Here is an 11,716-nt window from a genome sequence, read left to right as displayed (position 1 = left end):
GCAATGGTAAGTTGTATACCACGAGTGAAGAAGAGGACACAATTTGGAGTAAAGTGGATGGCAAACAATATTAAACAGGAATTGCATGCAAAAAAGAGGCTGTGGAAGAGATATAAGGAGACAGGTGAAGAGAAGATGCATGAAGAATATAGGACACAGGCCAGAAGAGTGACTAGTGTGGTAAGGAAAGTGAAACAGGAACATGAGAGGAGATTGGCCCTAAGATCCAAAAAAAAATCCTAGGGAATTTTTTAGCTATGTGGCCAGTAGGAGGAGAAATGACTGTGGAAGAATGATATTGTGGGATAAAAATGGGAATAGAGTGACTGATGCAGAGGACATAGTGCAATTGTTCAATGAACACTTTATTGGAGTATTTCATCCTAGAGGAGTCAGTTTTAATGCTAGAGGGATAGGGCTGGTTCGAGGTTTAGAGGAATAGGAGGAGAGTGTGTTTCAGATACTGAGTACTCTGGATGTCAGTAAAGCTGTGGGACTGGATGGTATTTCACCACGAGTTTTGAGAGAATGTGCTAGGGAACCGACAGTGCCTTTGACCTGGCTTTTCAATGAAAGTCTGGCTTCGGCAAAGGTGCCCAGGGAATGGAAGGAAGGTAAGATTGCATAAGGGTGGTAACAGACTGGAAGTGTCTAATTATAGGCCAGTCTGTGTGTCATCAGTAGTTGTTAAGATCTTGGAGAAAGTAGTGAGGGACTGTATTCAGCATTGGGCAGATGAGGGTAATGTTATCTGTGAGAGTCAACATGGATTTGTGTAAGGGTGCTCTTGTTTTAGCAATATGCTAGCCTTTTATAATAAAGTTACAAGAACATTAGATTAGGGAAAGGCATATACTGCAATTTTCTTAGACTTGGTGAAGGCATTTGACAGGGTGCCACATGATAAGCTGATATTTAAGTTGCAGCACATGGGTCTGGATGTCAGATTGGTCAACTGGATTCAGGATTGGCTGTCTGATAGGTATCAGAGAGTTGTGTATGGTGGAGCAGTTTCAAGGAGGCAGACGGTTACAAGTGGGGTCCCACAGGGCTCAGTACTAGGACCTATATTGTTTAACCTTAATATCAATGACATTGCAAGGGGATATTCAGTTGTTTGCGGATGATGCGAAGCTGGGAAGGATTATTAGTAATAGTGCAGATGTGATAGCCCTGCAAGAGGATTTAAATAAGCTAGATAGATGGGCAAATGAATGGGGGGTGTCAGTTTAATGCAGCAAAATGTAAGGTCTTGAGGTTTGGGAAACATCGATGGGATGCTGCATACTCTATGGGAGGAGTTATACTGGAGGAAGTAGGGGAGACAAGAGATCTGGGGTTGATGATTGATAGAAACCTGAAGTTTAGGGGACATATTGCAAAGATGGTGAAGGTAACACAGAGGATTGCTGCAATTATGAGAAGGACACTGACCTGCAGAGATAAAAGGGTTATCATTCCGTTGTATAAGTCTCTGATCAGACCACACTTAGACTATTGTTCTCAGATTTGGTCCCCAGGATTTGAAGGGGATAAATTAACTGTGGAAAGGATACAAAGAGGGATGACAAAGATGGTTTCAGGACTGTACAAGCATAGTTATGAGGATCGGCTGAGGAAATGTGGAATGCAGAGTTTGGTGGATAGAAGGAGAGGTGATATGATTGAGACTTTTAAACTGTTGAGAGGTGGTTACAGGGTTGACACTGGGGCGTTCTTTCGCTTGGTTGAACAGCGGGAAGGAGTGATGACAAGAGGCCATCCCTGGAAGTTACGAAAGGAAACTGCAGCAGGAGGGTAAGGAGTGGTTTCTTTGTGTGGAGGGTGGTTGAACCGTGGAATACATTGCCTGATGGAGTGGTGGGAGCGAGAACGGTCAATGAGTTTAAGGAGTGGTATGATAGACTTTGTGTTTCTTAGGGGGTACCTCCCCTCGATGAGTCTTGACAGACTTTATGTTCTTAGGAAGGACCTCCCACGATGAGTCTTTTGACTCTATGGAGGCCTGAATAATAATAATAATAATAATAATAATAAAACTTTTATACCTCCATATTTGAGCATTGCTGGTGTTGAATCCTATCTATCCAACTTCTCTTTCCACATTTCAGGCTTTTGATACCTTTTTGTACCTCAAGTATCAATATGTACTCTTGTTTGCATTCCTCTTGAATATTTTCCAATACTTTTCTGTCCTTGCTTGTTTCATTTAAACACTATTAAATGAAAGACTTGAAAGACAATTTCTTTCAAAGTAATTTCTTCAGACATCTAGAATATCTTTGTCTTCAGTTTTAATGTCACCTTTATCATCTTTGATTCCTTTTACACTACACTACACTTTCCTTCAATTCTAATCTTTTCCATAGTTTCCAGAACATTTTCTTCTTCTTGGTTTTTAATGTTCTGTTTTCTTACTAAAGTCTTCCCATGATGTTTGTTTATCTGCTTCTACACATGATTTGCTTTCTTACATTTTTATCTGTATTCTCTCAGAACATATGCTGATTTACTTACTAGGAACTTTTGATATGCTTTCTTTTTTTCCATGATTGCTTCTTTAATGTCCAAAATCCACCATGGAGTTCTGAACTTTCTATCCTTGGTGAATATAATTAAATTGGTCAATTTAATTTTTAATGTAAAAATTAAATAAGAACATCAGAGCTTTGCTGAACATCTCTTGTCGTCTGTCTTCTCTTGGATTTTGCTCCCTCATGTACCAACACCGAGTCTTTCTCTTTCTAACCTATTGTTAAATTGTGAATGAAGATATTTATAAGTAATAATACTTCATTCTTAATTAACATCATCTACTATGTCATAAGCAGGACTTATTTAACACGTTCATTGCCAATCACGCGATATCATGTGATGCGAGTTCTCACCAAATGGCCGATCACGCGCTATCGCATGGACATCGCTATCAAGTTTCTAAGTGGAATAGTATAGTGGCCACAGCGAAACGCTGCGTAATATTTATATTGGCCACTAGGGAAGGGATCGACTTTCGTGGAGTGGGGATGGCCGCCAGCCATTAACTTATTTTGAGCACAATAAAAACTAAATAAAAAAATAAAAAAAATTTGGCCACCACACGAAATTACAATTTTCAGCTTGGCAATGAACGTGTTAAATTTATTCTGTTAGTTTCCTGCTTATAAAATGTTATTCATGTAATTCCTTTTAAGTTTTGTTAGTTAATTTTATTTATGTAATTTTAAAATATATTATAGACATGAAAAGCCTCTATATTAAAGTGTCATTTATTTTATTTGCTTTATTCCTTTAATAATAATATTAGAAACTGTAATGTATGTAATTTTAATATATCCAGAAGATTCTTTGTGGTATCATTTGATTGGTTGTTATGAGAACACATGCAAATTTCTCCTGGTGTGTGCTGGAGCGTGAACTACTATATATGAAGGGAAAGGCAAGTTTGATTTGAGCTAAACCGGTGAGAACCAGTTTTTGGTGGGAAAAAGGAAGGAGTGGATACGAAAATGAAAAAAAAGAGAGAATCGAATAGGGGAGTATAGAGAACGGTAGCTGGAGACTGGAGGGGAATTTTGACGTGCCAAAAACGGAATTTAAAGGGCCGGGAATCGCTTGGCAATTTAACTTACCTTTTTCTGAGTTGGATTTTTACCAAAACTTCCTAATGCCTAAGAGTGAAATAGTGCCAGAAATAGGTTAATACGTATAAGAAAAAGAAGAAATAGGTGGATAATTTAAACCAAGTGCATAAAGGTTATATTCTCCCAGGTCTATAAATCAGTTGCGGAAGTGGAAGATTCTTTTAAGTCTGTGTTATTACAAAGTAAAAGTCAGCAAGGACTTTAACACGTTCGCTGCCACGCTACTCAGTTATAGTTTGTTCCCACACGCCAAGCGCTTTCACATCTTCAAGGTCACTACGAGTAATCTCATAGCCGGCTTATCAGATAGAATTTTGTTTCATACGGCAACTGCGAGTAATCTCGTATCACTCCCATCTTCAAGGTCACTACGAGTAATCTCGTAGCCGGCTTATCAGATAGAATTTTGTTTCGTACGCCAACTACGAGTATTCTCGTATCACTTGCATCTATATATTACATGTGCTGACACCAGCATTTATTGCATCTAGTTCAGTTTTAGTTTCATTGATTGGTTTTTATTTTTATTGATTTTACTAGTTTTAAATTGATTTACAAATTACGTCTTATACTACGGATTAACTCGCGCTTGGCATAGGAGGTTGGTAATCAACATACGAGTATACTCGTAGTTGGCATCTGAGGCACATACACAATATACTATATTTTAATTGAAATTATTTCCCTTCTACCAAGCCCCCAGACATGCTCTCCACTTTATTCAGAATCCAAGGGTCCAAATTAAGGTAATTATACAAAGGGATAACTCGTGTTTGGCATACGAGGTCGGTAAATCGACATACGAGTACTCATAGTTGGCTTGTGAAGCTCATATACGAACTACGAGTATATTTGTAGTTTGCAGAGAATGTGTTAAAAATGTTGTTCAATCTCCCTGTGATGTGATGAAGCTATATTGTTTGTTATGTTTTCCAGGCGGTAAAATGAGTAGAGTGATTGAGGCATTGAATATGAGGCGGGAACGAGCAAAAGAGTTAATTGTATTAATTGGTACGAATGATTTGAGAGAGAACAAAGAGCATGTCAAAATGAATGTCAGGAGACTGCTTGGAAAGATAAAGGAGAATAGTGTGACAGGAAGGGTGGTCAGTGTGTTGCCTAGGTATGATTGTGGTGAAATGAGGCGGAGAGCAAGGATTATGAATGATATTCTGGCTGAAATGTGTGAGGAGATGGGAGTAGAGTTTGTTAATGTGTGGAATGAGTTTGAGGGACGAAGTGAGCTGTATGGGAGCGATGGACTGCATTTGAGTGGTTATGGTGTGAGTCGCTTGGAGAGACTGTTGCTGGAAGGTAGAGAAGTGAATAGAGAGAATGAATCAGATCGAGAGGGGAGTGATGTGGAAGAGCAGGAGAGTAAGACAGGAGAGATTGAAGGAGTGGAAATGAATGTGGAAGTGAGTGGTATGAGTATAGAAAATGAGAGAATGGGTGTGCAAGAGGAGCAGGGAAACGGCGTGGCTCAGGGTGGACAGGGATACACAGCGTGAGAAAGGTGGATGCTCCAAGAGGAGGTGAGAGAATATGTAGGCAGGAAAGTAATGGGATGATCAGGGATCAAAAGGAAACAGATGGAATTGCAAAGGGTTCTAAAATGAAGAAGCAGAAAGGGAAATGGCCCCAGTCCAGCATGGAGAGATCACATCGAGTGAGTGGTATCAGTGGAACTAGCTGTAGATCCAGAAATGAGTTGTGTTTGTATACCAATGCTAGAAGTATAAGAAACAAGGCGGATGAAATGGTTGCACTAATTGCGTCTGTGCACCCAGAGATTGTCGGAATAAGTGAGACATGGTTAGATGAGGATGACATCCTGACAGGAATAGAGATGGAAAGGTATGATGTGTTTCGTGAGGATAGAAGGGGTAAAAAGGGAGGGGGAGTGCTATTGATGATAGAGAAAGAGTTATGTCCATACAAGGTAGAGATGCAAGAGGGAAATGGGGTCAGTGGTTTTGAGGCAGTATGGTGTGAGATAGAGGTGAATAGAATCAAATACTTGGTGGGATGTTGTTATAGACCTGGTAATGTGGATGGTGGTGATAGTGAAATGTATAGTCAAATAAGCCAAGCAAATAAGAAAAGGGTGATCATTATGGGTGATTTTAATTATGGCAATATAGACTGGAATGAAGAGATAGTAACTGGAAGTAAAGAAAATGAGTTTCTTGAGTTTTTGAGGGATAACTACCTCAGACAGTATGTAACAGAGGGCACAAGAGGATTAAGGGTCTTGGATTTGGTCATCTCATCGGAGGATGTAATTATCAATGAGGTATCAAATCATCCACCAATTGGTGAAAGTGACCATGAGGTGATTACTTGGGTGGTTGCCAGCAGTGCAAGGACCCCAGTGAAAAAAGGGTATATGTGGAACTACAACGGGGGTGATTATGAAGAGCTCAGGAGACAGCTTGCAGGTGTAGCATGGAATGAGGAGTTAGCTGGAAAAGAGATCAATGCAGCTTAGAGGATTTTCAAAAAATATTTAGTGGATGCAATGTCTAAATGTATACCACGGGTGAGAAGGTTAAATAAGTTAGGTGTGAGATGGATGAATAAAGAGATTAAGCATGCAATACAGAGAAAAAGGGCATTGTGGAGGCAGCATAAGAGAAGTGGAAGTAACCAATTTCATGAGTTCTACAAAGACCAGGCAAGGAGAGTGACTTGGTTGGTGAGAGTAGCTAAAGAGAGGTATGAACAGCAGTTAGCTAATGAAGCTAAAAAGAATCCTAGGGAGTTCTTTCGATATGTAGCCAGCAAAAGAAAGAATGATTATGGAAGGATGACATTGATTGGAGGAAATGGTATAAAGACAGCTGTTGCAGAATGTGTGGTGGAGATACTTAATGAACAGTTCATAAAGATCTTTCAATCTTGTGAATGTGACTTCATGGAGAGATTAAGAGCAGTTGATGATGGGGAGGAGAGACTGACTGTAAGTGAGGAAGAGGTGTTTGGGGAGTTGAGTAAACTAGATGTAAATAAGGCTGTGGGACTTGATAATATATCACCGCGTATTCTGAAGGAATGTGCCAGAGAGTTGACACCTGCCTTGACATATTTTTTTAATACGAGTCTTGCACTTGGTCAAATCCCTAAAGAGTGGAAGGAGGGCAAGATTGTGCCACTTCATAAAGGAGGTGATCGAACTCAAGCATCAAACTATAGGCCTATCTGTGTGTCAGGTGTTGTGGTTAAGTTGTTGGAGAAGCTTGTGAGAACTAGGATCCAGAGTTGGGTTGACAACAATGGTATAATCTTTGATGGACAGCATGGATTTGCTAAAGGGAGGTCGTGTTTTAGTAATCTACTTACTTATTACAATAAAGTGACTGCTTCCTTGGACAGAGGAGAAGGATACACAGTAATATATTTGGATTTTGCAAAAGCTTTTGATAGAGTACCTCATGATAAGTTGGCAGTCAAACTAGAGCAGATGGGGTTGGATATTAGATTAGTGCATTGGATTGGAGACTGGCTATCTGATAGGTATCAACAAGTTGTGTCTGGGGGTGCAATATCCAGGAAAAGGAAAGTCACTAGTGGAGTGCCTCAGGGATCTGTTTTAGGGCCATTACTATTTAACTTGTATATTAATGATATTGGCAAAGATTTGGATGGAGATATTCAGTTGTTTGCAGATGATGCAAAGTTGGGACGAACCATAAAGAGTAGTGAAGATGTTGTGGTCTTGCAAGAAGACTTGAATAAATTGAGTGATTGGGCAAGCAAATGGGGATGTGAGTTCAATGTTGCAAAATGTAAGGTTTTAAAATTTGGAAAACAAAGATGGGATGCAGAATTTATGCTTGGTAAGAATATATCGTTGGAAGTAGAGGAAATAAGAGATCTGGGAGTGATAGTGGATAAGGATCTAAAATTTAGGGGACACATCGCCAAAATTGTGAAGACAACACAAAGACTTCTGGGAATGATGAGGAGGAGACTGACGTGTAGAAGTAGGGAGATTCTTGTTCCATTGTATAAGGCTTTGATTAGGCCAAACATGGACTATTGTGCCCAGATTTGGTCACCTGGTTTTCAGAAGGATGAAGAGATGTTGGAAAGGGTCCAAAGGTGACTGACTAAGGTAGTTTCTGACCTCTGGAATGTCAAGTATGAGGAAAGATTGAAAAGATGTAATTTGCAGAGTCTAGTGGAGAGAAGGAAGAGGGGAGATATGATAGAGACCTACAAGTTGGTAAGGGGTTGTTATAGGATCAATGGTAGAGAAGTTCTACAGAGAATAGTGGGAGATCAGGGGAGAACCAGAGGTCATGCCTGGAAACTGTATAAAGAGGGTGTGAGTAGGGGAGTGAGAGGCAGGTTTTTTTCGTGCAGAGTTGTGAATGATTGGAATGCCTTGCCTGAGAGTGTGGTGTCTGCAAGGAGTTTGAATGTGTTTAAGACCCGGTATGATAAGATGTGTGTGAGATAAAAGGACCTCCTAGATGAGTCTTTGACTCCATGAGGTATTGTTTAATAATAATAATAATAAAAAAATAATAATATATCCTGGTAAGATTACCTTTGCTATACTTAGTGAGAAGTAACGAAAATTAATTCCGCCGATAGTATATTCCTAGTTGCTGTATTCAGCGGGTCAAGATTTAATATGTGATGTGTTAAGACTTTTCCCTCTTCAAGTGACAAGTGCTATTTTATTGAATTAAGTGTTCATTGACTAAATGAGAATATTGAGAAGTATATTTGTTGTAATTTAGGAATCTCGAACTTACAAGAACTAATTTTGATTAACTGAGCTAGAGAATTACAAATAAATGTCTGATGGTTCAAAGTTGTATTCTTTCTGAATATCTTGAACTGATTTGATATTTAAATGTTTTGAGATGTAACCTTGGTCAAAGTAAAGTTGTGATATAAGTTCTTTGTAACAAGAAGAATAAGATCTGTTAATATAGTTTTAATTATAAATTTTAAGTTCAGCTGAGAAGTATAATAGTATCTTAATGAGAGCTTTATATTTGTTTAATTGTAATGTCCCTGTTGGAATACTGTGTTATGATGTAATTTATGTGACACTGCATTAAATAATTTTATTTTAATTGAATCTTGTATTTACCTGATTTTTTTCATTCCACCGCTCATTAAAATAATTAGAATCTTAGAGGGACCCTATATAATAAAGATAACCTTGACCTAAAATCAGCTTATGATAACCTAATACATTTGAAGGTTGATTTATCTAAATTGCTCTTGCAATTCAGAATATGGGCCAGTATAATATAAATTTTCTTCATATTCAATTGATATATCAGCCTACAACTAGTTAAATACTAAAGAGAGAGAATTGTAAGACGATAAAACGTGATTGAGAAGAAGTTACAATCCAACACTATGTCTCCATAATCAACCTCCCTCCCACCATAATAATTACTCCCATTGTATGCATTGAGTATTTTCTTGATGTTGTATAAACTCTGCATCTCCCTTTTCATTCTTTGGCCTGTAGCAACAACTGACTATATTTTTTTTCCCATTGACCACTGTCATTATATACAGTCTTACATGAGATAGTCTCTCATGATTCAAATTTTTGATGAATTCTACTATTGTTGGTTTCTATGCTTTTGTTATCAGCTGTACATGCTCCATTCTGTTCTCTCTATCCTACCTGAAAACATGTACCCTTCCACCCTAGCTATTTAACTCCATCATCTTCCATCACTTTTGTGTCCAGATCTATCTTGCTTCTTGTAATGACTCTTACATTCATATCGAAGATCTAAGAAAATATATTCAGTATGTTTTTCTCATTCCTATTCTTACAACTTACTTGCCAGAAAAACCTACTACTATTACTTATTAGTAACATGATATTCCAAGATTCTTAATTCAAATTAAGATTCTGTGCTAAATATTTTGCACACTTTCTGTGCAACTTGGAGACTGACAAATAATAGGAATAAAAATAGAAATGCTAAATCCAGCACACAGAATTACCTAAACAAATATAACTAAGAATAAGTCTTTTTTTTTTTAATTAAAAAATGCAAGTATCACAGCTAGAAATTAAGGGAAAATATTGGAAAACAGATGACATCTTTTATGGATTTGTTTCTGGATTTTAAGTTTAAAAAAAAAAAAGAAAGTTTGACTTTAGAACTTCAAAGTTTGGAAGGGAAGGCATTTATAGAAAAGGGTTACAATCCAGGCTAGATCCTATAGCAAAATGAGTCACTTATCCATATAAAATTTTATTTACCATGTGTGTTATATTATTATGATTATACAGGAATCTCAATGGAGTCAGAAGACTCATCATGAGAGATCCATTTATTCAAATAATAGCTATCATTCACACAATAGCTATTGTACTTCACCTTAAACTCATTCACTGATGGAGCACGCACAACCACTTCTGCAACCTATTCCACCCATTCACCACCCTCCAAACAAAAAACCTATTCCTAACACCCCTTTTAACTTCACTCCTACACAACTTCCACTGGTGACCCCCTTGTTCACTCCTTTTTTGCCATATACTGAAAAACGTTTTCAGTGTCAATCCTATAAATCCACTTCAGTAAGTTAAATGCTTCTGTCATTTCTTCTCTTTTTGTATATCAGCTAATTTTTAAAGCTCACAGAACACGAATCTATTCATATATGGAGAATTTCACAGACCTTCCACAATCTTTGTCACTCACCTCTGAATCTTCTTCACAACTCTTTCTTCACCATGTAATCCATGAGTGAAGATCTGTGTGCAGTAGTCCAGATGTGGCCTTATTAAAGCCATCTAAAGGGGAACAAAAACTCTCTATTCCTGCTTGTTAGTGTATTATTCTTCAACAGCCACATAATCTGATGTGCTGTTTGGTTACCTTCACAATATGCCTTCTAAACTGAACTCCTTGTCCACAACAATCCCCAAGTCTTTGGCCTCAACAGTTTCCTGCATTTCAATTTCATCAATGTAATACACAAGATACAATGTAATACACTTTTGATCTCTTCCTAGAGTGCATCACCGTATACTTGGCCACATTAATCCCCTTGTCTTAAACTCCTTGTCCACAACAATCCCCAAGTCTTTGGCCTCAACAATTTCCTGCATTTCAATTTCATCAATGTAATACACAAGATACAATGTAATACACTTTTGATCTCTTCCTAGAGTGCATCACCGTATACTTGGCCACATTAAACTGATAGCCATTTATCTTTGCCGATACTGCTAGTCTGTTTAAGTCTTCTCTGTATCACCTTCATTTACCATTGTCTTCCCAGTTTAGCATTGGTAGCAATCAACTGAATATTTTCTGTCAAATCATTTCATATATCATTGATATACAAATTAAAAAACAGAGAACCAAGTACTGAGCCTTATGGTACACCACTGGTCACTTGCCTTCTCCTGGACTCAACTCTTCCATATACCACTCTTTGATATTTGTCTCCATCAGCCATCCTCTAATCCAAATCATCAGAGTCACATCCATCCACATTTGCTCCGAATTATAGCAAATTGAGATCAATGTGGAATCTTGTCAAATGCTTTGGCAAATTCTAGCAATATCACTGAATAACTATTTTCCTTATTGAATTTCACTGACACTTTTTTATAAAAAGTAAGCTATTACTAAGGCAAGTCCTATCCTTCACAAAACCATGTTGTCCCTTATAGAGTATCACATACCTATTAAACCAGTCCTGAATTCTGTCTTTCACCAATTTCTCCCATACCTTTACTACCACATCTGAGATGCCTGATTGGCCTATAATTTGATACTTCTGTCTTGAAGGCTCCTTTATGCAATGGAACTATTTTTTCTTCTTTCCACTCCACTAGTACCTTCCCAGTACTGATGCTTAAATTAAACTTTCTCGTAGACAGGCTTATACGTTGGTTATACATTATTAAAACACTTAAGGAATAGAACAACGTAGTTAAGGATATAAATTAAATTAAATTTTAATAAATATTTTCCGATATTTCGGAAACGTCACATTGCCATTTTCTAAAGTAACTTACAAAAAAGTTACGTGCACATAGGCACTACAAGGCTAAGGCTTTTTCTTCA

The sequence above is a fragment of the Typopeltis vanoorti genome, chromosome 12 (genome assembly GCF_054136105.1).
Source record: "Typopeltis vanoorti isolate ZY-2024b chromosome 12, IOZ_Tvanoo_1.0, whole genome shotgun sequence".
Lineage (NCBI taxonomy): Eukaryota > Metazoa > Arthropoda > Arachnida > Uropygi > Thelyphonidae > Typopeltis > Typopeltis vanoorti.
Note: the sequence above shows the minus strand (reverse complement) of the source record.